The sequence below is a fragment of the Balaenoptera ricei genome, chromosome 11 (assembly GCF_028023285.1).
Source record: "Balaenoptera ricei isolate mBalRic1 chromosome 11, mBalRic1.hap2, whole genome shotgun sequence".
In the NCBI taxonomy this organism is placed as follows: Eukaryota; Metazoa; Chordata; class Mammalia; order Artiodactyla; family Balaenopteridae; genus Balaenoptera; species Balaenoptera ricei.
The window spans coordinates 22,971,032-22,997,549 of NC_082649.1; the positions used below are offsets into that span (position 1 = coordinate 22,971,032).

A 26,518-nucleotide genomic window follows, 5' to 3' on the forward strand; every position below is an offset into this window, starting at 1 on the left:
TGATTCAGAAGGCTCATGCTGATGATATTTAAAAGAAACATTAAGAACTTATCCACACACTTTGTCCATATATTTTATTTATTTGAATATTTAATGATACATTCTTTAGTTAAAAATACAAAACACTAAGTGTAACAGTATGTTTTTTTTTTCTTTTTATTTATTTATTTATTATTTATTTATTTTTGGCTGCATTGGGTCTTTGTTGCTGCACGCAGGCTTTCTCTAGTTGCGGCGAGTGGAGGCTACTCCTCGTTGCGGTGCGCGGGCTTCTCATTGCGGTGGCTTCTTTTGTTGTGGAGCACGGGCTCTAGGCACACGAGCTTCAGTAGTTGTGGCACACAGGCTTAGTTGCTCCGCGGCATGTGGGCTCTTCCCGGACCAGGGCTCATACCCGTGTCCCCTGCATTGGCAGGCGGATTCTTAACCACTGCACCACCAGGGAAGCCCCAACAATATGTTTTTAAAGAAGCAGTAGCGTCTAGATAAATTGAGGTTGATAAAGTTATGAGATTCATGGTTGGTCTAAGGTGTAGAGTGCCTCACACTGAACGCACAGTGGCACTGTGCTGCCAACTTAGACATGGTCAACCTCGCAGAGTGATGAAATGTTTCTCCCCATGACACTGTCATAGGAAGTCCACTGATGAATGGTTGCCATGCTATTTTATGATGATAGCTTGAATTAATTAGTTTCTAATTTATAGTACTTTTTTCTTTTTCTTTTTTACTGTTTAACACAGTGTTTCACTATGTACCAACCAAAATAGAACTATTTTTAATAGATTTACTACAAACAGGATGCCCTTACTGGTGCGTATTGGCCAAGTATTACCCTTGCCTAACACCATTAGAAGGAATATGAGAAACATGACACATTTTGCAAGAAGAACATCTAACATGATCTGAGGAAGTATGAGACAAGAATGAGTTGTTAGAGAAACCCCTATATAACTACTCTAATTGTTAAATAATTTCATTTGATGTCTGCCAACTATCCCTTGGAAGTGAAAATGCTCCTCACCAGGTTGCCCAGTGCCCCCTTTACATCCTTACTTCTCAGACTGTAGATGAAAGGGTTGAGTGTAGGAGTCACCACTCCATAGAAGAGAACTGTGAGCTTGGGCTGGTCCCTTGAGATAGAGGAGCAGGGCTGAAGGTACATATTAATGCCTGGGCCATAAAATAAGAAAACTACAATGAGATGGGAGGAATATGTCCCAAAGGCTTTTTTTCGTCCTTCAGAAGATTTAATCTTAAATGCAGTGTGTCCAATAGAAGCAGAGGAAGCAAGAATTAAGCATAGTGGCACAACTAACAAAAAAAATGCATACCACAAAGAGTGTGAGCTCATTAGCACCCTTTTCACCACAGGCAGTCTTTATCAGAACAGGAATCTCCCACAATAAATGATCCAGTGTATTGTGACCACACAGTGGTAACTGTAATGTAATAGTGGCCTCTGAGACAGCATAGGTCATTCCACTCAGCCACACAGTGGCCACCAATAAGATGCAGACACGCTGATTCATGATGAGGGTGTAGTGTAGAGGCTTGCAGATGGCCGCATAGTGATCAAAAGACATAATGGTCAAAAGCAGACATTCTGTGCCCCCCCATTATGTGGAAGAAATAAAGCTGAACGGCACACCCCGTATGGCTGATTGTCTTCTCAGAAGTTCCCAGGTTAAACAGCATCTGAGGAGCAATGCTTGTGGTGTAGCACATGTCCAAAAAGGAGAGGTTGGTGAGGAAGAAACACATGGGGCTGTGCAGATGGGGGTCTAACTTGGACACCAGAATGATGGCTATGTTTCCCACCATGGCCATGGGGTGTGTTAAAAGCAGAACAATGCATAGAGGAAGCTCTAGCCAAGGACGGTCAGTAAAGCCTAGTAGAATAAACTCTTCGGGATGGCTCTTGTTATTTAGATCCATTATCTTCAATTTTCACCTTTATCAGAGAAGTGGCAGGAAAGGTAGAAATAGTTTTGAGAAATGACAAAACACAAGTATGCATTGTGCACAGTTAAGCATCCAGTCATAGAAGATTGGGTACAGTAACTGGGAGGGGGGGTGATAATTAAAAAATGTGACACCAGGTGACTTAATTTCTTTTCATGACACTACAAATTAACAAGTAACCTAACCTTTCTGAAACTGAAACTGAATTTCCTGCTCTGTATAATAAAGATGACAATAACTATGTCCTTGGGCTATGGTGAGGATTGAATGCCAAGAAGTGACTGTTTTGGATATTCCAAAGTAATGCTTTTCATAATTCAGGTTGCATAAATATCAGCTGAAAAGTCTGTTAAAATGAAGTTTATTGGTTCCTATCTTTGGGTGTCTGTTAGAGAAGATGTGGCACGGGGCCTAGGAATTAGATGGTTGGTTTTCAAAAACACTTTTGCAAGGCATTATTGAAATGTTAAGAAGTCTAAAAGTGTTGAGGAACCATAGCATAAGAAGGAGGTGGAGAAAACCCTGCACTATAAGAATCATTAAGATAGCCTTGTCTAGATCCAAGTATCAATATATTATTATAGTTGAATACTTACATCATTCTCATGGGGTCAAATCAGGCTGTTTTTAGTCAAACCCATTTTAGTAGTTTAGAAATGAGCAAGAAATTGAAACACTTTCATGTCAGTTTCCCGAAGTATAAACTGAGAGACTTAAGCTATGACATATATATTTTCCTATATTCAAAATTTGTTTTTGGATGTAAATTTTCTCGCATAACTATTTCATTCAAACTGGGCATTTGATTTTTCATTTTAAATTTTAATTATCTATCTTGTACGAATTTTTCTTTATCAAGTGAGCTTATCCTCTTTTTATAGAAGACTCTGGATAGTTATCAATGATTTACTTAATTGTATGTAACTACAAATACAACCTTTATGTCCAGGGAACTGGTGTCAGGAGGAAAGTCTTTATTCCAATTCAGGACCAGAGACTTATTCATAGCCACAAATCATTTTACATACTGGGGCTATATTACTCTAAAAAATTTTTTTTTAGCTGAGAGGCATATTGTAACAATAAAATCAGCTAGTTGAGTAAAGCAATATTTTGAGAAAATTAATAATGTAATGAGATTTTTTTTGTTTATGCTTAAATTTTTTTCTTTATTTTAAATTGAAGTAGAATTTACAATGTTGTATTAGTTTCAAGTATACAGAAAGTGATTCAGTTTTATATCTATATATCTATATAATATTCTTTTTCAGATTCTTTTCTATTATAGGTTATCACAAGCTACTGAGTTTAGTTTTCTGTGCTATACAGTAGGTCCTTGTTGTTTACTTATTTTATATGTAGCCCTGTGTATATGTTAATCACAAACTCCTAATTTATCTCTCCCCCTCTTCACCCCACTCACCCCTTTGGTAACCATAAGTTTGTTTTCCATGTCTGTGAATCTACTTCTATTTTTTAAATAAGTTCATTTGTATCATTTTTTAGATTCCACATATAAGTGATATCATATGGTATTTGTCTTACCCTGTCTGACTTACTTCACTTAATATGATAATCTCTAGGTCCATCCATGTTGCTGCAAATGGCATTATTTCATTCTTTTTAACGGCTGAGTAATATTCCATTGTATATATTTACCACATCTTCTTTAGCAATGCCCCTGTCGATGGACATTTAGGTTGCTTCCATGTCTTGGCTATTGTAAACTGTGTTGCAATGAACATTGGGGTGCATGTATCCTTTCAGACCATGTTTTTCTCCGGATATATGCCCAGTACTGTGATTGTGGGATCAGAGGGTAGCTCTATTTTTAGTTTTTTAAGGAACCTCCATACTGTTCTCCACAGTGGCTATACCAATTTACTTTCCCACCAACAGCGTAGGAGAATTCCCTTTTCTCCACACCCTCTCCAGCATTTATTAATTGTGGATTTTTTGATGATAGACTTTCTGACTGGTGTGATGTCATATCTCACTGCAGTTTTGATTTGCATTTCTCTAATAATTAGCAATGTTTAACATCTTTTCATGCTCCTGTTGGCCATCTGTTTATACTTTTCCTTTAGTGGTAAAGCGTGCTTCATGAAATCTGTAATCTTTTGTAAGGTGAGGAATATTCAGATGGGAATTTAAGGTAGTGTACCCCAGTGACAAAATTCCTAGTTACCCTGCCAGTTAATTATTGGTTTAAGGACAGATTACATTGGTAGGGTTGCAAAGCACAGTTTTCACATTCTCTATTTCATTAAATCCTCAAAGCCATCCTGTGAGGTATCACACAAAGCTACTCAAGGCTAAAGGTATGAATGTGGCCCTTTGATTACACACTACCTCTAGGTCAGATGTGTGCAATACAATAATAAAATAATAATTTCAACTCATCCTTAATGAGCCCTGTGTGCCAAATACTACAGTAAGCATTTACACCCATTAAATCATTTAGTACCTATCTCCAAGCCCTATGACAAAGGAAATTTTAGTATCTATATTTCAAGATACTGTTAATCATTCATCCATATTGTCGGCTAATAACTAGGCAGGTTCTAAATATCAAAAGGCAATCAATGAGGTAATGAGATAGCGAGACTATAAATTCGTAGTTTCAAGATTCCACAGGTGTATATTTAAGCGCTGTAATTCTATCCTAGATCTCTAATCTTTTCCATGTGATTCTCATGATATTTCATTACTTTTAACTCGCAGATACCATGACTTTTTTTAATCCAATTTTTGACCTACTTCCAGTGATTTTTCCATCACTATTTAACAACATAGGGATCTATTTATCCATGAATGTTTAAAGTCACTTTAAAACAGTGTCAGACTATTCCTTTTGACCTCTCCATTGTCTCTCCACTAACATTTTCATTGTAGTGTATGTTTTTATACATCATTTTCATCACACAGTATTTTATTTATATTTACAGTGATTATTAAGTTATGTGTAGGAAAAGATTATAGAAGAAAGAAAATCTTTTTATCTGACCTCAAAACATTTGGATGAAACTTATGGACAAGTCAATCCATCAAATTTTGACTGTATATTAAAAAAGTTCACAGGATTGAATGAAGGCTACACACTTCATTTGGATATTTAACATCTGTCAGTTACAGTGTTTATTAAAATTTACATGCTTTTAAGGTTGGTTTAAGTGGGAGACTGAGAGAAATTGATTACAAAGAGAAATCTAGCTGCTTCTATAACCACCAAACTAGTTATTTACAAAGTTTAGAGAAGGCTCCCAGATAAAATGCTCTCTGATTTTCCTACATATATTAGGTACTGTGATGTACACACATTCCAACATTCCCTAAGAATGGATAGCTTTTAAAACAAGTGTCTTTTTACTTACCTTATTATGATAGATATCGTTTAAGGTAAAAGAATTGTGAAGGAACACACTTGAATTTTTCAAACTTTCGGAGAGGGACAGAGAAACTATAGTATGCAGATGAGTATTTAAGAATTAGCTTTTACCATTGGCTAGTTACCATTCTAATTACCAAATTAGAATTTACCATTTGATACAATGCTGCCAAAAAAAACACAACCCAGATTGGGAAGACAATAGTAGATAACATCAAGAATGCTTTGTGGGTGTGCTATTTGATTATATTTCTGAGACTCTTGGGCACTGTTTCAAACAGTCCATTTATGCTTATCCCAGATGAGTTAGCAGACAAAGTTCCTTGGGACAGAGTTCTCCATGGAAGTGCTTCTTATGTACAATTAGTTATCTATTGAATTGAGGTTGGTAGGAAGTCTCTTCTGTTAGATTTGTTTAAAATAAGCTCATTTGATTTCCCAGCACATTGGGAACAAATTTTATTTTATTTTATTAATTTATTTTCCTTTTTTTATGTTGCTTTTATTGTCATTTTTTTAATCGACACGCAATATTACATTATGTTCAGATGTACAACGTAATGATTTGACATTTGTATACATTTGTATACTTCTACCCACTTTTCAATTAGATTGTTTTGTGTTGTTGAGTTGTATGAGGGAGGTCTTTGTATACTAAACTTTGGATACTAAACTGTTTGGATATATGATTTGTAAATATCTTTTCCATTCTGTAGATTGCCTTTTAATTTTGTTCATGGATTCCTTCACCATGCAGAAGGTTTTTAGTTTGATGTAGTCTCATTGATTCATTTTTAATTTTGTTGCCATTGCCTTTGGAGTCAGATCCAAAAAATTATCACTAAGAGCGATGTCAAGTAGCTTACTGACTATGTTTTCTTCTAGGAATTTTATGTGTTTTGGTCTTATATTTGAATCTTTAATCCATTTTGTGTTAATTTTCTGTATGGTATAAGATTGTGGTCCACTTTCACTCTTTTGTATGTAGCTTTCCAATTTTTATTGTCCTTTCCCTCTTATTCTTGCCTCCTTTGCCATAAATTAATTGACCATGTGTGGGTCTCTATTTTGTTACATTCATCTGTGTGGCTGTTTTTATGTTAGACACTATAAGTCTGTATTATAGTTTGAAATCAAGGAGCATGATGCCTCCCACTTTGTTCTTTTTTCTTAAGATTGCTTTGGCTATTCAGAATCTTTCGTAGTTCCATACAAAGATTTAAAATTATTTGTTCTAGTTCTGTGAAAAATGCCAGTGGAATTTGATAGGGATTGTATTGAATCTGTGTATTACTTTGGTTTATATGGACATTTTTAACAATATTAATTCTTTCATTCCATGAGTGTCGAATATATTTCCATTTATTTGTGTGTTCTTTAGTTTCTTTCATCAGAGTCTTACACTTTTCAGTATACTGGTCTTTCACTTTGGTTAAATTTGTTTCTAGGTATTTTATTCTTTTCGATGCAATTGTATATGGGATTGTTTTCTTAATTTCTCTTTTGGATAATTGTTGGACAATAGTTTTAAATAGGATACAGTTAGAGCAAAGCTAGTTTGAGTAAATGATTCTGGAGGATTTAAATGTGAGTTCCTTAAATATCTTACTTTGTTTATTTGTAGAATATCTCACATAAGATTTAATATTTCTGGCCATACAATAAAAGGGCACACAAATGAGTTGAAGAGAGAAGGAAAAAAACATAAGTGGTCTTTCCAGTGAGGTGGAATGAAGTGACATTAAAAAATCTTTTAAAATATTTAATAATTTTCTAATATAAAGACTAAAGGACCATCTCTCTCTGAACCTCTCACTCTGTTTCTCTTTGTCTCTCTTTCTGTCATACATACACATTCCACATAATAGCAGTCAGATTTGTATACAAACCTTAAGATTAAAAAGTTACACATATAATCCACGAGTACATTATTTTGAGAAAGAAATTAAAATGCACTGAATAACAGGTACAAAGAGATATGTTTCCCTTTGACATACTCCTCTCATGGTTCATGATCCCATCTCTTTCCTTAAAGGTAACCACTGGTATCATATGAGTGTGTATTGTTCCACATTACTCATGTGATGGGTGGATATTTCACTCTCTTTCCTCCACCTCAGTTCCATTCTTTATCACACTATGTATGTTCTACCCTATGCTGTCCCTCTAGAGTCTGAATCAAAAGGATTCCCTGATATATGGCTTCTGGTTGGGTTCAGCCAATGGGAGTGACCAGTTGAGGATTAGAGAATGAGGGAACAGCTAGTTTGGGTTCTTTTCCCTTTGCTCCCTCTCAGCTGGGACACATGAGGCTGCCTTTGTTGCTCAACCAAAGTCATAGCTCCTGGAGGTAGCCACACATTCTCTTTTCCTGGTTTCTTGTACCACTTCCCCACTTTGCTACCTCAGGCCTTGGGTTTGTGACAGACTCCCCACTGTGGCTAGCTCCAGAGTAGTGCATGCATAGTACAATATAGAAGTCCCTTGTTGGTGTTCCCAAATCCTTCTCACACCTTTGTCAGTACTTCCTTTGTTCAACTTTCCTCATTATCCCAGTTGGAATGTACCATCTATTTTAAGCTGGGATCATAGCTGATATAACACTCCATTTACAAACAGATCATTTCCAGCTTCAGGACTTTTGAGTTACTTTTTCTTCTGCCTAAAATGCTCTTGCCCTGATTTCATCATGGCTGACTCCTTCCAGTCTTTTAGTTTTGACTTAAAGATCATCTTCTAAGAAGAATTACCCAATATGAATTTACTATCCAATCTCTCTATACCATATTCTCTTTTGATTTTCATCAAAAGATTATTTTCTTATTTATTTTGCTTTCTAAGTCTCTCTCTGAAGAATGCAAATTTCATGACAGTAGTAACTCAAAAAATACCATGGAATCATACATATTATTATGTCACTTGATTTTCAATGCACACACACACACAAGCACACACACTTTTTCATGGCAGATAAATTGACAAATCAATAAAAAATCTTTCTTTTTTAAACACAACTCTTTCTGGTATAGTTTTGCTGCATTCCATATGTTTTGGTATGTTGTGTTTCTGTTTTCATTCTTCTCAAATTATTTGCTCAGAAATTTGTTTCTTCTGAGACATTTATTACTCAGGAGTGCATTATCTAATTTCTACATACTCATGTGTTTCACAATATTTTTCTTATTGATTCTAATTTCAATCCATTGTGCTTAGAGGACATACTTTCAATCATTTTAAATTTATTGTAACTTGTTTCATGGCCCAACTAATGGTTTTTATTCTGTTGAATGTTCCATGTGCACTGAGAAATATATGTATTCTGCTTTTGTTGGGTCAAGTGTTCTATAGATGTCTTTTAGGTTTAGTTTGTTTATAATGTTGTTCAAATCTTCCATTTCCTTGCTGATCTTCTATCTAATTGTCCTATCCATTATTTTAAGTGCAGTATTGTGGTTCAACTATCATTGTGGAATTATCTATTTCTCCAATCATTTCTATTAGTTTTTACTTTATATATTATGGCAATCTGTTTCTATATGCATACATGTTTGTAATTGTTATATCTTCTTGATGGATAGACCAAATTTATCATTATAATTTTTTTGGTCTATAGTAGTAATTCTTGTCTGTATGTCTATATTCTCTGCTATCAGTATAGCTATTACTTCTGTCTTTTTTCCCCTTTATTTATTTATTATTATTTTATTGACGTGTAGTTGATTTACAATATTATACTAGTTTCAGGTATACAGCATAGTGATTCAATATTTTCACAGATTATACTCCCTTAAAAGTTATTACAAGAAAATGACTATAATTCCCTGTGCTATATAATATATCCTTGTTGCTTATCTATTTTATACATAGTAGATTGTATCTTTTAATTCCAGACCTCTTTCATCTTCCCTCCCCACTTTGGTAACCACTAGTTTTTTTCTGTGAGGCTGTTTCTGTTTTGCATATACATTTGTTTGTATTATTTTTTAGATTCCACATATAAATGATATCATACAGTATTTGTGCTCTCTCTTGGTTACTGTTTGAATGAATTTATCTTTTTTCATCTTTTCTGTTTCAACCTATTTGGGGTTTTTAATCTAAATTGAATATCTTTTAGATAGCATATAGTTGGATAATGATTTTTTAATCCACTCTGTCAATCTCATTTTTTTGATAAATTAATAGATGACTTTTCAGAAGTTTTGGGTCTGCAGAAAAATTGAGCAAAAATTACAGAAAATTCCCATATACCCTCCTTTTCCCTACAAACAGTTTCTCCTATTATTAACACCTTGTATTAGTGTGGTACATTTGTTATAATTGTGAACCAATATAAATGCATTATTTTCAGCTAAAGTCCATAGTTTACATTAGGGTTCACCCTTTGTGTTGTACATACTATGGGTTTTGACAAATGTATAATGACATATATACTCTATTATAGTGTAATACAAAATAGTTTCACTGTCTTAAAATTCTCTGTGCTCCAACTATTCATCTCTCCCTCCCCTGAGCTCTGGGCAACCACTTCTCTTTTACTGTTTCCACACGGTTACCTTTTCCAGTATGTCTTACAGTTGGAATGATATATAACATAGCCTTTTCAGATTGGCTTCTTTCACTTAGTAATATACAATACATTTAAGGTTCTTCTATTTTTTTTTTGGCTAGATAGCTCATTTATTCCTTAAATAATAATCCAATGTATAGATGTAGCACACTTTGATTTTGTTTATCCATTCACCTATTGAAGGACACCCTGGTGGCTTCAAAGCTTTGGCAATTATGAGTAAAGCTATTCTAAACATTTGTGTGCAGGTTTTTGCATGGACATAAGTTTTCAAGTCATTTGGCTCAATAACAAGAAGCATGATTGCTGGGTTGTATGGTAAAAATATACTTAGTTTTGTAATAAACTGCCAAGTTGTCTTCCAGAGTGGCTCTGCAGTTTTGCATTCCCACAGGAAATGAATGTTACTCACACATCCTTGCTAACATTTGGTGTTGTCAGTGTTTGGGTTTTAGACAATCTAGTAGGTATGCAGTGATATCTAGTTCTTGTTTCAATTTCCAATTCCCTAATGACATATCATTAGGGAATTCTTCTTTGTTGAGCTGTTTGTTCATATTTTTGGCCAATTAAAAATTCAGTTTTCTCTTTTCTTTTTTTTTTGAATTTTATTTTATTTATTTTTTTATACAGCACATTCTTATTAGTTATCCATTTTATACATATTAGTGTATATATATCAGTCCCAATCTCCCAATTCGTCACAGCAGCACCCCCCCCCCCCCACTGCTTTCCCCGCTTGGTGTCCATACTTTTGTTCTCTACATCTGTGTCTCAACTTCTGCCCTGCACACTGGTTCATCTGTACCGTTTTTCTAGGATCCACATATATACGTTAATATATGATATTTGTTTTTCTCTTTCTGACTTACTTCACTTTGTATGACAGTCTCTAGATTCATCCACGTCTCTGCAAATGACCCAATTTCGTTCTTTTTTATGGCTGAGTAATATTCCATTGTATATATGTACCACATCTTCTTTATCCATTCATCTGTCGATGGACATTTAGGTTGCTTCCATGACCTGGCTATTGTAAGTAGTGCTGCAATGAACATTGGGGTGCATGTGTCTTTTTGAATTACGATTTTCTCTGGGTATATGTCCAGTAGTGGGATTGCTGGGTCATATGGTAATTCTATTTTTAGTTTTTCAAGAAACCTCCATACTGTTCTCCATAGTGGCTGTATCAATTTACATTCCCACCAACAGTGCAAGAGGGTTCCCTTTTCTCCACACCCTCTCCAGCATTTGTTGTTTGTAGATTTTCTGGTGATGCCCATTCTAACTGGTGTGAGGTGATACCTCATTGTGGTTTTGATTTGCATTTCTCTAATAATTAGTGATGTTGAGGAGCTTTTCATGTGCTTCTTGGCCATCTGTATGTCTTCTTTGGAGAAATGTCTATTTAGGTCTTCTGCCTATTTTTGGATTGGGTTGTTTGTTTTTTTAATATTGAGCTGCATGAGCTGTTTATATATTTTGGAGTTTAATCCTTTGTCCATTGATTCATTTGCAAATATTTTCTCCCATTCTGAGGGTTGTCTTTTCGTCTTGTTTGTAGTTTCCTTTGCTATGCAAAAGCTATTAAGTTTCCTTAGGTCCCATTTGTTTATTTTTGTTTTTATTTCATTACTCTAGGAGGTGGATCAAAAAAGATCTTGCTGTGATTTATGTCAAAGAGTGTTCTTCCTATATTTTCCTCTAAGAGTTTTATGGTGTCCAGTCTTACATTTAGGTCTCTAATCCATTTTGAGTTTATTTTTGTGTATGGTGTTAGGGAGTGTTCTCATTTCATTCTTTTACATGTAGCTGTCCAGTTTTCCCAGCACCACTTATTGAAGACACTGTCTTTTCTCCATTATATATCCTTGCCTCCTTTGTCATAGATTAGTTGACCATAGGTGCGTGGGTTTATCTCTGGGCTTTTATCCTTTTCCATTGATCTATATCTCTGTTTTTCTGCCAATACCATACTGTCTTGATTACTCTAGCTTTGTAGTATAGTCTGAAGTCAGGGAGTCTGATTCCTCCAGCTCCGTTTTTTTCCCTCAAGACTGCTTTTCCTATTCGGCATCTTTTGTGTCTCCATACAATTTTAAGATTTTTTGCTCTAGTTCTGTAAAAAATGCCATTGGTAATTTGATAGGGATTGCATTGAATCTGTAGATTGCTTTGGGTAGTATAGTCATTTTCACAATGTTGATTCTTCCAATCCAAGAACATGGTAGATCTCTCCATCTGTTGGTATCATCTTTAATTTCTTTCATCAGTGTCTTATAGTTTTCTGCATACAGTTCTTTTGTCTCCTTGGGTAGGTTTATTCCTAGGTATTTTATTCTTTTTGTTGCAGTGATAAATGGGAGTGTTTCCTTAATTTCTCTTTCAGATTTTTCATCATTAGTGTATAGGAATGCAAGAGATTTCTGTGCATTAATTTTGTATCCTGAAACTTTACCAGATTCATTGATTAGCTCTAGTAGTTTTCTGGTGGCATCTTTAGGATTCTCTATGTATAGTATCATGTCATCTGCAAACAGTGACAGTTTTACTTCTTCTTCTCCAACTTGTATTCCTTTTATTTCTTTTTCTTCTCTGATTGCTGTGGCCATGACTTCCAAAACTATGTTGAATAATAGTGGTGAGAGAAGACATCCTTGTCTTGTTCCTGATCTTAGAGGAAATGCTTTCAGTTTTTCACCATTGAAAATGATGTTTACTGTGGACTTGTCATATATGACCTTTATTATGTTGAGGTAGGTTCCCTCTATGCCCACTTTCTGGAGAGTTTTTATCATAAATGGGTGTTGAATTTTGTCAAAAGCTTTTTCTGCATCTATTGAGATGATCATATTTTTTTATTCTTCAGTTTGTTTATATGGTGTATCACATTGATTGATTTGCATATGTTGAAGAATTCCTGCATCCCTGGGATAAATCCCACTTGGTCATGGTGTATGATCCTTTTAATGTGTTGTTGGATTCTACTTGCTAGTATTTTGTTGAGGATTTTTGCATGTATATTCATCAGTGGTATTGGTCTGTAACTTTCTTCTTTTGTAGTATTGATTTGTGACCCTATCACATCTATCACAAGTAGATGTGATCTATCCTGGAGAATGTTCCGTGCGCACTTGAGAAGAAAGTGTAATCTGGTGTTTTTGGATGAATGTCCTATAAATATCAATTAAATATATCTGGTCTATTTTGTCATTTAAAGGTTGTGTTTACTTAGTGTTTGTGTTTGTGTTAAAGTCCCCCACTATTATTGTGTTACTGTCAATTTCTTCTTTTATAGCTGTTAGTAGTTGCCTTATGTATTGGGGTGCTCCTATGTTGGGAGCATATATATTTATAATTGTTATATCTTCTTCTTGGATTGACACCTTGATCATTTTGTAGTGTCCTTCCTTATCTCTTGTAACGTTCTTTATTTTAAAGTCTATGTTATCTGATATGAGTATTGCTACTCCAGCTTTCTTTTGATTTCCATTTGCATGGAATATCTTTTTCCATCCCCTCACTTTCAGTCTGTATGTGTCCCTAGGTCTGAAGTGGGTGTCTTGTAGACAGCATATAGATGGGTCTTGTTTTTGTATCCATTCAGCGAGCCTGTGTCTTTTGGTTGGAGCATTTAATCCATTCACGTTTAAGGTAACTATCGATATGTATGTTCCTATTACCATTTTCTTAATTGTTTGGGTTTGTTTTTGTTGGTCCTTTTCTTCTCTTGTGTTTCCCAGTTAGAGAAGTTCCTTTAGTATTTGTTGTAGAGCTGGTTTGGTGGTGCTGAATTCTCTTAGTGTTTGCTTGTCTGTAAAGCTTTTGATTTCTCCATCAAATCTGAATGAGATCCTTGCTGGGTAGAGTAATCTTGGTTGTAGGGTCTTCCCTTTCATCACTTTAAATATGTCCTGCCATTCCCTTCTGGCTTATAGAGTTTCTGCTGAGAAATCAGCTGTTAACCTTATGGGAGTTCCCTTGTATGTTATTTGTCCTTTTTCCCTTGCTACTTTCAATAGTTTTTCTTTTTCTTTAGTTTTTGCCAATTTGATTACTGTGTGTCTCAGCGTGTTTCTCCTTGGGTTTATCCTGCTTGGGACTCTCTGCACTTCCTGGACTTGGGTGGCTATTTCCTTCCCCATGTTAGGGAAGTTTTTGACTATAATCTCTTCAAATATTTTCTCGGGTCCTTTCTCTCTTCTCCTTCTGGGACCCCTATAATGCGAATGTTGTTACATTTAATGTTGTCCCAGAGGTCTCTTAGGCTGTCTTCATTTCTTTTCATTCTTTTTTCTTTATTCTGTTCCACAGCAGTGAATTCTACCATTCTGTCTTCCAGGTCACTTATCCGTTCTTCTGCCTCAGTTATTCTATTGATTCCTTCTAGTGTAGTTTTCATTTCAGTTATTGTATTGTTCATCTCTGTTTGTTCTTTAATCCTTCTAGGTCTTTGTTAAACATTTCTTGCATCTTCTCGATCTTTGCCTCCATTCTTTTTCCGAGGTCCTGGATCATCTTCACTATCATTATTCTGAATTCTTTTTCTGGAAGGTTGCCTATCTCCACTTCATTTAGTTGTTTTTCTGGGGTTTTATCTTGTTCCTTCATCTGGTACATAGCCCTCTGCCTTTTCGTCTTGTCTATCTTTCTGTGAATGTGGTTTTTGTTCCACAGGCTGCAGGATTGTAGTTCTTCTTGCTTCTGCTCTCTGCTCTCTGGTGGATGAGGCTATCTAAGAGGCCTGAGCAAGTTTCCTGATGGGAGGGACTGATGGTGGGTGGAGCTGGCTGTTGCTGTGGTGGTCAGAGTTCAGTAAAACTTTAATCCACTTGTCTGCTGATGGGTGGGGCTGGGTTCCCTCCCTGTTGGTTGTTTGCCCTGAGGCAACCCAACACTGGAGCCTACCTGGGCTCTTTGGTGTGGCTAATGGCAGACTCTGGGAGGGCTCACTCCAAGGAGTACTTCCCAGAATTCTGCCGCCAGTGTCCTTGTCCTCACAGTGAGACACAGCCACCCCCTGCCTCTGCAGGAGACCCTCTAACACTAGCAGGTGGATCTGGTTCAGTCTCCTATGGGGTCACGGCTCCTTCCCCTGGGTCCCGATGTACACACTACTTTGTGTGTGCCCTCCAAGAGTGGAGTCTCTGTTTCCCCCAGTCCTGTCGAAGTCCTGCAATCAAATATCACAAGCCTTCAAAGTCTGATTCTCTAGGAATTCCTCCTCCCATTGCCGGACCCCCAGGTTGGGAAGCCTGACATGGGGCTCAGAACCTTCACTCAAGCGGGTGGACTTCTGTGGTATAAGTGTTCTCCAGTTTGTGAGTCACTCACCCAGCAGTTATGGGATTCGATTTCATTGTGATTGCACCCCTCCTACCATCTCATTGTGGCTTCTCCTTTGTCTTTGGATGTGGGGTATCTTTTGGTGAGTTCCAGTGTCTTCCTGTCGATGATTTTCCAGCAGCTAGTTGTGATTCTGGTGCTCTCGCAAGAGGGAGTAAGAGCACGTCCTTGTATTCCGCCATCTCGAACCAATCTCTCTCTTTTCTTATTGTTAAGAGTTGTTTGGTTTTTTTGGATATGAAATATCTGAGGTATACTTTATTGTGAGATATGTTGTTTTGCCAATATTTTGCCAGGTGTACAGCAGAGTGATTGAATATTTTACAGATTATACTTCATTCAAAGTTATTATAAAATATTGGCTATATTCCCTGTGCTGCACATTACATCCTTGTATCTTATTTATTTATTTTTTTAATAGAAGTATAGTTGGTTTAAAATATTAGTTTCAGGTGTACAACATAGTGATGCAATATTTTCTTAGATTATACTCTACTTAAAGTTATTATAAAATATTGGCTATACACCTTGTGCTGTACAATATATCATTGTAGCTTATGTATTTTATACATAGTAATTTGTGCCTCTTTTTCTTTTAACACCTTTATTAGAGTATAATTGCTTTACAGTGGTGTGTTACTTTCTGTTTTATAACAAAGTGAATCAGCTATACATATACATATATCCCCAAATCTCCTCCCTCTTGCGTCACCCTCCCAACCTCCCTATGCCACCCCTCTAGATGGACACAAAGCACCGACCTGATCTCCCTGTGTTATGCGGCTGCTTCCCCCTAGCTATCTGTTTTACATTTAGTGCTGTATATATGTCAGTGCCACGCTCTCACTTCGTCCCAGCTTACAATTCCCCCTCCTCATGTCCTCAAGTCCATTGTCTACATCTTCATCTTTATTCATGTTCTGCCCCTAGGTTCTTCAGAACCATTTTTTTTTTTTAGATTCCATATATATGTGTTAGCATGCGGTATTTGTTTTTCTCTTTCTGACTTACTTCACTGTGTATGACAGTCTATAGGTCCATCCACCACACTACAAATAACTCAATTTCGTTTCTTTTCATGGCTGAGTAATATTCCATTGTATATATGTGCCACATCTTCTTTATCCATTCATCTATTGATGGACACTTAGGTTGCTTCCATGTCCTGGCTATTGTAAATAGTGCTGCAGTGATCATTGTGGTACATGACTCTTTTTGAATTACAGTTTTCTCAGGGTATATGCCCAGTAGTAGGATTGCTGTGTCGTATCTATTTTTAGTTTTTTAAGGAACCTCCATACTGTTCTGCATAGTGCCTGTATCAATTTACATTCCCAACAACAGTGCAAGAGGGTTTCCTTTTCTCCACACACTCTCCAGCATTTGTTGTTTTTAGATTTTTTGATGACGGCCATTCTGACTGGTGTGAGGTGATACCTCATTGTAGTTTTGATTTGCATTTCTCTGATGATTAGTGATGTTGAGCATCCTTTCATGTGTTTGTTGGCAATCTGTATATCTTCTTTGGAGAAATGTCTATTTAGGTCTTCTGCCCATTTTTGGATTGGGTTGTTTGTTTTTTTGATATTGAGCTGCATGAGCTGCTTGTAAATTTTGGAGATAAATACCTTGCCAGTTGCTTCATTTGCAAATATTTTCTCCCATTCTGAGGTTTGTCTTTTTGTCTTGTTTATGGTTTCCATTGTTGTGCAAAAGCTTTTAAGTTTCATTAAGTCCCATTTGTTTATTTTTGTCTTTATTTCCATTTCTCTAGGAGTTGGGTCCAAAACGATCTTCCTGTGATTTATGTCATAGAGTGTTCTGCCTATGTTTTCCTCTAAGAGTTTTATAGTGTCTGGCCTTACATTTAGGTCTTTAATCCATTTTGAGTTTATTTTTGTATATGGTGTTAGGGAGTGTTCAAATTTCATTCTGTCACATGTAGCTGTCCAGTTTTCCCAGCACCACTTATTGAAGAGGGTGTCTTTTCTCCATAGTATATTCTTGCCACCTTTATCAAAAATAAGGTGACCATAGGTGTGTGGGTTTATCTCTGGGCTTTCTATCCTGTTCCATTCATCTATATTTCTGTTTTTGTGCCATACAGTACCATACTGTCTTGATTGCTGTAACTTTGTAGTATAGTCTGTAGTCCAGGAGCCTGCTTCCTCTATGTCTGTTTTTCTTTCTCAAGATTGCTTCAGCTATTTGGGGCCTTTTGTGTTTCCATACAAATTGTGAAATTTTTTGTTCTAGTTCTGTGAAAAATGCCATTGGTGGTTTGATAGGGATTGCATTGAATCTGTAGATTGCTTTGGGCAGTATAGTCATTTTCACAATGCTGATTCTTCCAATCCAAGACCATGGTATATCTCCTCATCTGTTTGTATCATCTTTAATTTCTTTCATCTGTGTCTTACAGTTTTCTGCATACAGGTCTTTTGTCTCCTTAGGTGGGTTTATTCATAGGTATTTTATACTTTTTTTTTGCAGTGATAAATGGGAGTGTTTCCTTAATTTCTCTTTCAGATTTTTCATCATTAGTGTATAGGAATGCAAGAGATTTCTGTGCATTAATTTTGTATCCTGCTACTTTACCAAATTCATTAATTAGTTCTAGTAGTTTTCTGGTAGCATCTTTAGAATTCTCTATGTAGAGTATCATGTCATCTGCAAACAGTGACAGCTTTACTTCTTCTTTTCCGATTTAGATTACTTTTATTTCTTTTTCTTCTCTGATTGCTGTGGCTAAAACTTCCAAACGTATGTTGAATAATAGTGGTGAGAGTGGACAACCTTGTCTTGTTCCTGATCTTAGAGGAAATGGTTTCAGTTGTGCACCATTGAGAATGAAGTTTGCTGTGGGTTTGTCACATATGGCCTTTATTACGTTGAGGTAAGTTCCCTCTGTGCCTACTTTCTGGAGGGTTTTTATCATAAATGGGTGTTGAATTTTGTCAAAAGCTTTTTCTGCATCTATTGATATGATCATATGGTTTTTCTCCTTCAATTTGTTAACATGGTTTATCACATTGATTGATTTGTGTACACTGAAGAATCCTGGCATTCCTGGGATAAACACCACTTGATCATGGTGTATGATCCTTTTAATGTGCTGTTGGATTCTGTTTGTTGAAGATTTTTGCATCTATGTTCATCAGTGATATTGGCCTGTAGTTTTCTTTCTTTGTGACATCTTTGTCTGATTTTGGTATCAGGGTGATGGTGGCCTCGTAGAATGAGTTTGGGAGTATTCCTCCCTCTGCTATATTTTAGAAGAGTTTGAGAAGGATAGGTGTTAGCTCTTCTCTAAATGTTTGATGGAATTCGTCTGTGAAGCCACCTGGTCTTGGGCTTTTGTTTGTTGGAAGATGTTTAATTACAGTCTCAATTTCAGTGCTTGTGATTGGTCTGTTTATAGTTTCTATTTCTTCCTGGTTCAGTCTTGGAAGGTTATACGTTTCTAAGAATTTGTCCATTTCTTCCAGCTTGTCCATTTTATTGGGATATAGTTGCTTGTAGTAATTTCTCTTGATCCTTTGTATTTCTGCAGTGTCAGTTGTTACTTCTCCTTTTTCCTGTCTAATTCTATTGATTTGAGTCTTCTCCCTTTTTTTCTTGATGAGTGTGGCTCATGGCTTATTAATTTTGTTTTTCTTCTCAAAGAACCAGCTTTTAGTTTTATTGATCTTTGCTATCATTTCCTTCATTTCTTTTTCATTTATTTCTTATCTGATCTTTATGATTTCTTTCCTTCTGCTAACTTTGGAGTTTCTTTGTTCTTCTTTCTCTAATTGCTTTAGATGTAAGGTTAGGTTGTTTATTTGAGATGTTTCTTGTTTCTTGAGGTAGGATTGTATTGCTATAAACTTCCCTCTTAGAACTGCTTTTGCTGCATCCCATAGGTTTTGGGTCATCGTGTTTTCATTGTCATTTGTTTCTAGGTATTTTTGATTACCTCTTTGATTTCTTCAGTGATCTCTTTGTTATTAAGTAGTGTATTGTTTAGCCTCCGTGTGTTTGTATTTTTTCCAGTTTTTTTCCTGTAATTGATATCTAGTCTCATAGTGTTTTGGTCGGAAAAGATACTTATGATTTCAATTTTCTTAATTTACCAAGGCTTGATTTGTGACCCAAGATATGATCTATCCTGGAGAATGATCCATGAGCACTTGAGAAGAAAGTGTATTCTGTTGTTTTTGGATGGAATGTCCTATAAATATCAATTAAGTCCACCTTGCTTAATGTATCATTTAAAACTTGTGTTTCCTTATTTATTTTCATTTTGGATGATCTGTCCATTGGTGAAAGTGGGGTGTTAAAGGCCCCTACTATGATTGTGTTACTGTCGATTTCCCCTTTTATGGCTGTTAGCATTTACCTTATGTATTGAGGTGCTCCTATGTTGGGTGCATAAATATTTACAATTGTTATATCTTCTTCTTGGATTGATCCCTTGATCATTATGTAGTGTCCTTCTTTGTCTCTTGTAATAGTCTTTATTTTAAAGTCTATTTTGTCTGATATGAGAATTGCTACTCCAGCTTTCTTTTGATTTCCCTTTGCATGGAATATCTTTTTCCATCCCCTCACTTTCAGTCTGTATGTGTTCCTAGGTCTGAAGTGGGTGTCTTGTAGACAGCATATATACGGGTCTTGTTTTTGTATCCATTCAGCCAGTCTATGTCTTTTGGTGGGGGCATTTAATCCATTTACATTTAAGGTAGTTATCGCTATGTATGTTCCTATTATCATTTTCTTAATTGTTTTGGGTTTGTCATTGTACATCTTTTCCTTCTCTTGTGTTTCCTGCCTAGAGAAGTTCCTTTAGCATTTGTTGTAAAGCTGGTTTGGTGGTGCTTAGTTTTCTTTACTTTTGCTTGTCTGTAAATGTTTTAATTTCTCCTTCAAATCTGAATGAGATCCTTGCTGGGTAGAGTAATCTTGGTTGTATGTTCTTCCCTTTTATCATTTTAAATATGTCCTGCCACTCCCTTCTGGCTTGCAGAGTTTCTGCTGAAAGATCAGCTGTTAACCTTATGGGGATTCCCTTGTATGTTATTTGTTGTTTTTCCCTTGCTGCTTTTAATATTTTTTCTTTGTATTTAGTTTTTGATAGTTTGATTAATATGTGTCTTAGCGTGTTTCTCCTTGGATTTATCCTGTATGGGACTCTCTGCGCTTCCTGGACTTGACTGACTATTTCCTTTCCCATATTAGGGAAGCTTTCAACTATATCTCTTCAGATATTTTCTGAGTCCCTTTCTTTCTCTCTTCTTCTTCTGGGACCCCCTATAATTCGAATGTTGGTGCGTTTAATGTTGTCCCAGATGTCTCTAAGACTGTCCTCAATTCTTTTCATTCTTTTTTCTTTATTCTGCTCTGCGGTAGATATTTCCACTATTTTATCTTCCAGGTCACTTTTCCGTTCTTCTGCTTCAGTTATTCTGCTATTGATTCCTTCTAGAGAATTTTTAATTTCATTTATTGTGTTGTTCATCATTGTTTGTTTGCTTTTTAGTTCTTCTAGGTCCTTGTTAATCGTTTCTTGTATTTTCTCCATTCTATTTCTGAGACTTTGGATCATCTTTACTATCATTACTCTGAATTCTTTCTCAGGTAGATTGCCTATTTCCTCTTCATTTGTTTGGTCTGGTGGGTGTTTGCCTTGCTCCTTCATCTGCTGTGTGTTTCTCTGTCTTCTCATTTTGCTTAACTTACTGTGTTTGGGGTCTCCTTTTTGCAGGCTGCAGGTTTGTAGTTCCCGTTGTTTTTGGTGTCTACCCCCAGTGGCTACGGTTGGTTCAGTGGGTTGTGTAGGCTTCCTGGTGGAGGGTATTGGTGCCTGTGATCTGGTGGATGAGGCTGGATCTTGTTTTTCTGGTGGGAAGGACCGCATCCGGTGGTGTGTTTTGGAGTGTCTGTGAGCTTATTATTATTTTAGCCTCTCTGCTAATGGGGGGGTGGGGTTTGTGTTCCTGTCTTGCTAGTTGTTTGGCATAGGGTGTCCAGCACTGTAGCTTGCTGGTCATTGAGTGGAGCTGGGTCTTAGCATTGAGATGGAGATCTCTGGGAGAGCTTTTGCTGTTTGATATTATGTGGAGCTGGGAGGTCTCTGGTGGATGAATGTCCTGAACTCGGCTGTCCCACCTCAAAGGCACAGGCCTGACACGTGGCCGGAGCATCAAGACCCTGTCAGCCACATGGCTCAGAAGAAAAGGGAGAAAAAAATAAAGAAAGAAAGAAAAGAAAATAGTTATTAAAATTAAAAAATTTTTTAATTATTAATAATTTAAAAAATTAAAAAGTAATAAAAAAAAGAAAGAAGAGAGCAACCAAATCAAAAAACAAATCCACCAATGATAACAATCACTATAAAAACTATACTAAAAAACGGACAGACAGAACCCTCAGACAAATGGTAAAAGCAAAGCTATACAGACAAGATCACACAAAGAAGCATACACATACACACTCACAAAAAGAGAAAAAGGAAAAAAAAATCTATATATATATATAAAAAAAGGAAGAGAGCAACCAATCAGTAAAGAAATTTACCAATGATAATAAACTCTAAATACTAAACTAAGATAAACATAAAACCAGAAACAAATTAGATGCAGAAAGCAAACCCCAAGTCTACAGTTGGGGTAAAGTCCACCACCTCAATTTTGTGATGATTCGTTGTCTATTCAGGTATTCCAGAGATGCAGGGTACATCAAGTTGATTGTGGAGATTTAATCCTCTGCTCCTGGGGCTGCTGGGAGAAATTTCCCTTTCTCTTCTTTGTTCGCACAGCTCCTGGGGTTCAGCTTTGGATTTGGCCCCGCCTTTGTGTGTAGGTCGCCTGAGGGCATCTGTTCTTTGCTCAGACAGGACGGGGTTAAAGTAGCAGCTGATTAGGGTGCTCTGGCTCACCCAGGCTGCAGGGAGGGAGGGTACGGAATGCGGGGTGAGCCTGCGACGGCAGAGGCCGGCGTGACGTTGCAATAGCCTGAGGCATGCCGTGTGTTCTCCCGGGGAAGTTTTCCCTTGATCACGGGACCCTGGCAGTGGCGGGCTGCACAGGCTCCCGGGAGGGGAGGTGTGGATAGTGACTTGTGCTTGCACACAGGCTTCTTGGTGGCTGCAGCAGCCTTAGCATCTCATGCCCGTCTCTGGGGTCCGCACTGATAGCCACGGCTTGCACCCGTCTCTGGAGCTCTTTTAGGCGGTGTTCTGAATCCCCTCTCCTCACACACCCCAAAACAATGGTCTCTTGCCTCTTAGGCAGGTCCAGACTTTTTCCTGGACTCCCTCCCAGCTAGCTGTGCCTCACTATCCCCCTTCAGGCTGTGTTCACACAGCCAACCCCAGTCCTTTCCCTGGGATCTGAGCTCTGAAGCCTGAGCCTCAGCTCCCAGCCCCCACCCGTCCTGGTGGGTGAGCAGACAAGCCTCTCAGGCTGGTGAGTGCCGGTCGGCACGGATCCTCTGTGCGGGAATTTCTCTGCTTTGCCCTCTGCACACCTGTTGCTGCACACTCCTCTGTGGCTCCAAAGCTTCCTCCCCACCACCCCCGTCTCTGCCAGTAAAGGGGCTTCCTAGTGTGTGGAAACTTTTCCTCCTTCACAGCTCCCTGCCAGAGGTGCAGGTCCTGTCCCTATTCTTTTGTCTCTGTTTTGTTTTTTTTTTTTCTTTTGCCCTACCCAGGTACGTGGGGAGTTTCTTGCCTTTTGGGAAGTTTGAGGTCTTCTGCCAGCGTTCAGTAGGTGTTGTGTAGGAGTTGTTCCACATGTAGATGTATTTCTGATGTATTTGTGGGGAAGAAAGTGATCTCCACGTCTTACTTCTCCGCCATCTTGAAGGTCTCCTCTTATTTACTTTATACCTAGTAGTTTTTACCTCTTAATCTTTTTGATGCAATTGTGAATGAGAATTTTTTTTGTTAACTTCTCTTTCTCATAGTTCATTTTTTGTGTATACACTTGATCTTAGCCAAAAGACCGAGAAGCGATCATTTTTTGTGTATAGAAACAACATATTTCTGTATATGAATTTTCTATCCTACATCTTTATCAAATTTATTGATGTGTCTAGTAGTTTTTGGTGGCATCTTTAGGATTTTCTACGTATAGTATCATGTCAGCTGCAAACAGTGATAGTAGTACATCTTCTTTTCCAATTTGGATTCCTTGTATTTCTTTTTCTTTTCTGATTGTTTTTGCTAGGTTTTTCAAGACTATGTTGAATAAATGTGGTGAGAGTGGGCATCCATGTCTTGTTCCTGATCTTAGAGGAAATGTTTTTGGCTTTTCACCACTGATTATGATGTTAGCTATGAGACTGTCATTTATGGCCTTTAATATGTTGAGGTATGTTCCCTCTATACTCATTTTATTGAGAGTTTTTAAAAAATCATAAATGATGCTGTATTTTGTCAAAAGGTTTTTCTGCATCTATTGATATGATAATAAGATTTTTAACCTTTAATTTACTTTTTTTGTTGTCACAAGAGATATACTTTATTTATTGAAGTATAGCTGATTTACAATTTTATGTTAGTTTCAGGTGTACAACACCTGAATATTTTTATTCAATATTCAATATTTTTATAGTTATATTTCAATATATTTCAATATTTTTATAGTTATACTCCATTTAACATTATTACAAAATAGTGGCTATATTTCTTTTGGCTGTACAATATACCTTGTTTTGCTTATCAATTTTTTTATTTTATTTATTTATTTATTTATTTATTTATTTTATTTTTTAAATTTAATTAATTAATTAATTTTTGGCTGCATTGGGTCTTCGTTGCTGCGCGCAGGCTTTCTCTAGTTGCGGTGAGCGGGGGCTACTCTTCGTTGTGGTGCCCGGGCTTCTCATTGCAGTGGCTTCTCTTGTTGCGGAGCACAGGCTCTAGGTGCGCGGGCTTCAGTAGCTGTGGCTTGCGGGCTCCAGAGTGCAGGCTCAGTAGTTGCGGCGCATGGGCTTAGCTGCTCCGCGGCATGTGGGATCTTCCCCGACCAGGGCTCAAACCCGTGTCCCCTGCATTGGCAGGCAGACTCTTAACCACTGTGCCACCAGGGAAGCCCTATCAATTTTATACATAGTAGTTTGTATCTCTTAGTCCCATACCCCTATCTTGTCCCTCCCCACTTCCCTGTCTCCACTGGGAACCACTAAGTTTATTCTCTATATCTGTGAGTCTGTTTCTGTTTTGTTATATACATTTGTTTTATTTTTAGATTCCACATAAAAGTGATAATATAGAGTATTTGTCTTTCTTTTATTTCACTAAGCGTAATACTCTGTGTGCATGTGTGTATATATATACATGATATATTTATATAATCCCATCTCATTTATCCATTCATCTGTTGGTGAACACTTAGGTTGCTTCCATATCTTGTCTATTGTGAATAATGCTGCTATGAACATTGTGGTGCATGTATCTTTTCAAATTGGTGTTTTTGCTTTCTTCAGATACATACTCAGGAGTGGAATTACTGGATCATATGGTAGTTCTATTTTTAGTTTTTTTTCTTGGGAACCTCCATACAGTTTTTCATAGTGGCTGCACGAATTTACACTTCCACCAGCAGTGTAGAAGGGTTCCTTCTTCTCCACATCCTTGCCAACATTCGTTGTTTGTAGATTTTTTGATGATAGCCATTCTGATAGGTGTGAGGTCATATTGTGGTTTTGATTTACATTTCTCTAATAATTAGTAATGTTGAGCATCTTTTCATGTGCCTGTTAACCATCTATATATCTTCTTTGGAAAAATGTCTATTCAGTTCTTCTATTTTAAAATCTGGTTTTTTTTTGATATTGAGTTGTATGAGCTGTTTATAATAATTTCAGATATTAACCCCTTATCAGTCACATCATTTGCAAATATTTCTTCCATTCAGTAGGTTGTCTTTTCATATTATTGATGGTTTTCTTTGCTGTGCAAAAGCTTTTAAGTTTAAGGTTAAGTTTAAGTTTTTAAGTTTAACTAGGTTCCATTTGTTTATTTTTTCTTTTATTTCCTTTGCCTTAGGAAACAGAACAAAAAAATGTATTGCTATCAGTGAGTGTTCTGCCTATGTTCTCTTCTAGGGGTTTTATGGTTTCCAGTCTTACATTTCTGTCTTTAACATATTTTGAGTTTATTTTTTATATGATGTCACGAAATGTTCTAATCTCATTCTTTTATATGTAGTTGTCCAGTTTTTGATTTTTTCAAACTTATGAAACTTTTCAAACTTATAAAACTAAACAAAAATGTCATACTATACAAATTGTTTTTAACTTGCTCTAATGCTTAATGAGTCATTCATTTTTCTGGATTAATAAACATAAATAATAATCTCTAATGCTTACAGATAATTCCTGCCTATTCGTGTAGCATAATTGTTAAGTAGTTATTTTTGCATGTCCGGATTATTTCCATTCTTAATTACTATACACACATATCCAAAAAACCCACAATGTATTGGATTGGCCAAAAAGTTCGTTCAGGTTTTTCCATAACATCTTACCCAATATTATGTTTGGGTCTACAATGAATCAGATAGTTTTTGGTGAAATGGGAATATCTCGCAAAACACACATCTTGGTCATTAGCAAACGTCAGTACTGTCCCCTGATCATAAAATTATTACATTCTTCTTTTTCTTTTCCAGCTCTATTGAGATAAAATTGTCAAGACAAGGTGTATAATGTGATGACTTGATATATGTATCCATTGTGAAATGATTACCACAATCAAGTAACACATCCCTCATCTCACATAGTTATCATTTGTGTATGTGTGTGATAAGAACACTTAAGATCCAATCTGTTAGCAAATTTCAAGTATAAAATACAGCATTATGAACTATAGCCAGCATGCTATATGTTAGATTGCCAGAACTTATTCATCCTATACTGTAAGTTGTCATAGCAACAGTCAGAGTTCTCCATTCCTTGTCATATTATCACTACTCTATGAGTAGTTATTAATCCCTCACAGATCACAGCACCTCTCTGAGAACTAGATGTTCAAATCCAAGGCAATGCCTCTATAGATGCCCTGAGCTATTAGATTGTGTTGTAACCGTGTTCATTTCTCTTAAAAACAAGTTTTTTTGGATAATTTCCAAACATATTCAGTCAGGATTCATCAGCACATATATAAATTTTATAAATTATCTAAAAACCTTTAAAATTATTTATATTGATTATTTTTAGTTCCGTTTTCTTCTTCCACCCCTGAATTTAAATATGATTTCTCT

At 36.5% G+C, this 26,518-nt stretch overlaps 1 protein-coding gene and 1 pseudogene across 1 annotated transcript in view; one reads left to right on the forward strand and one right to left on the reverse strand.

Moving 5' to 3' along the window:
* The window catches only part of LOC132374337 (olfactory receptor 14J1), a 95,181-nt gene that overhangs the window by 33,515 nt on the left and 35,148 nt on the right, over nucleotides 1–26,518 (forward strand).
* Nucleotides 995–1,938, reverse strand: LOC132374336 (olfactory receptor 2B6-like; annotated as a pseudogene).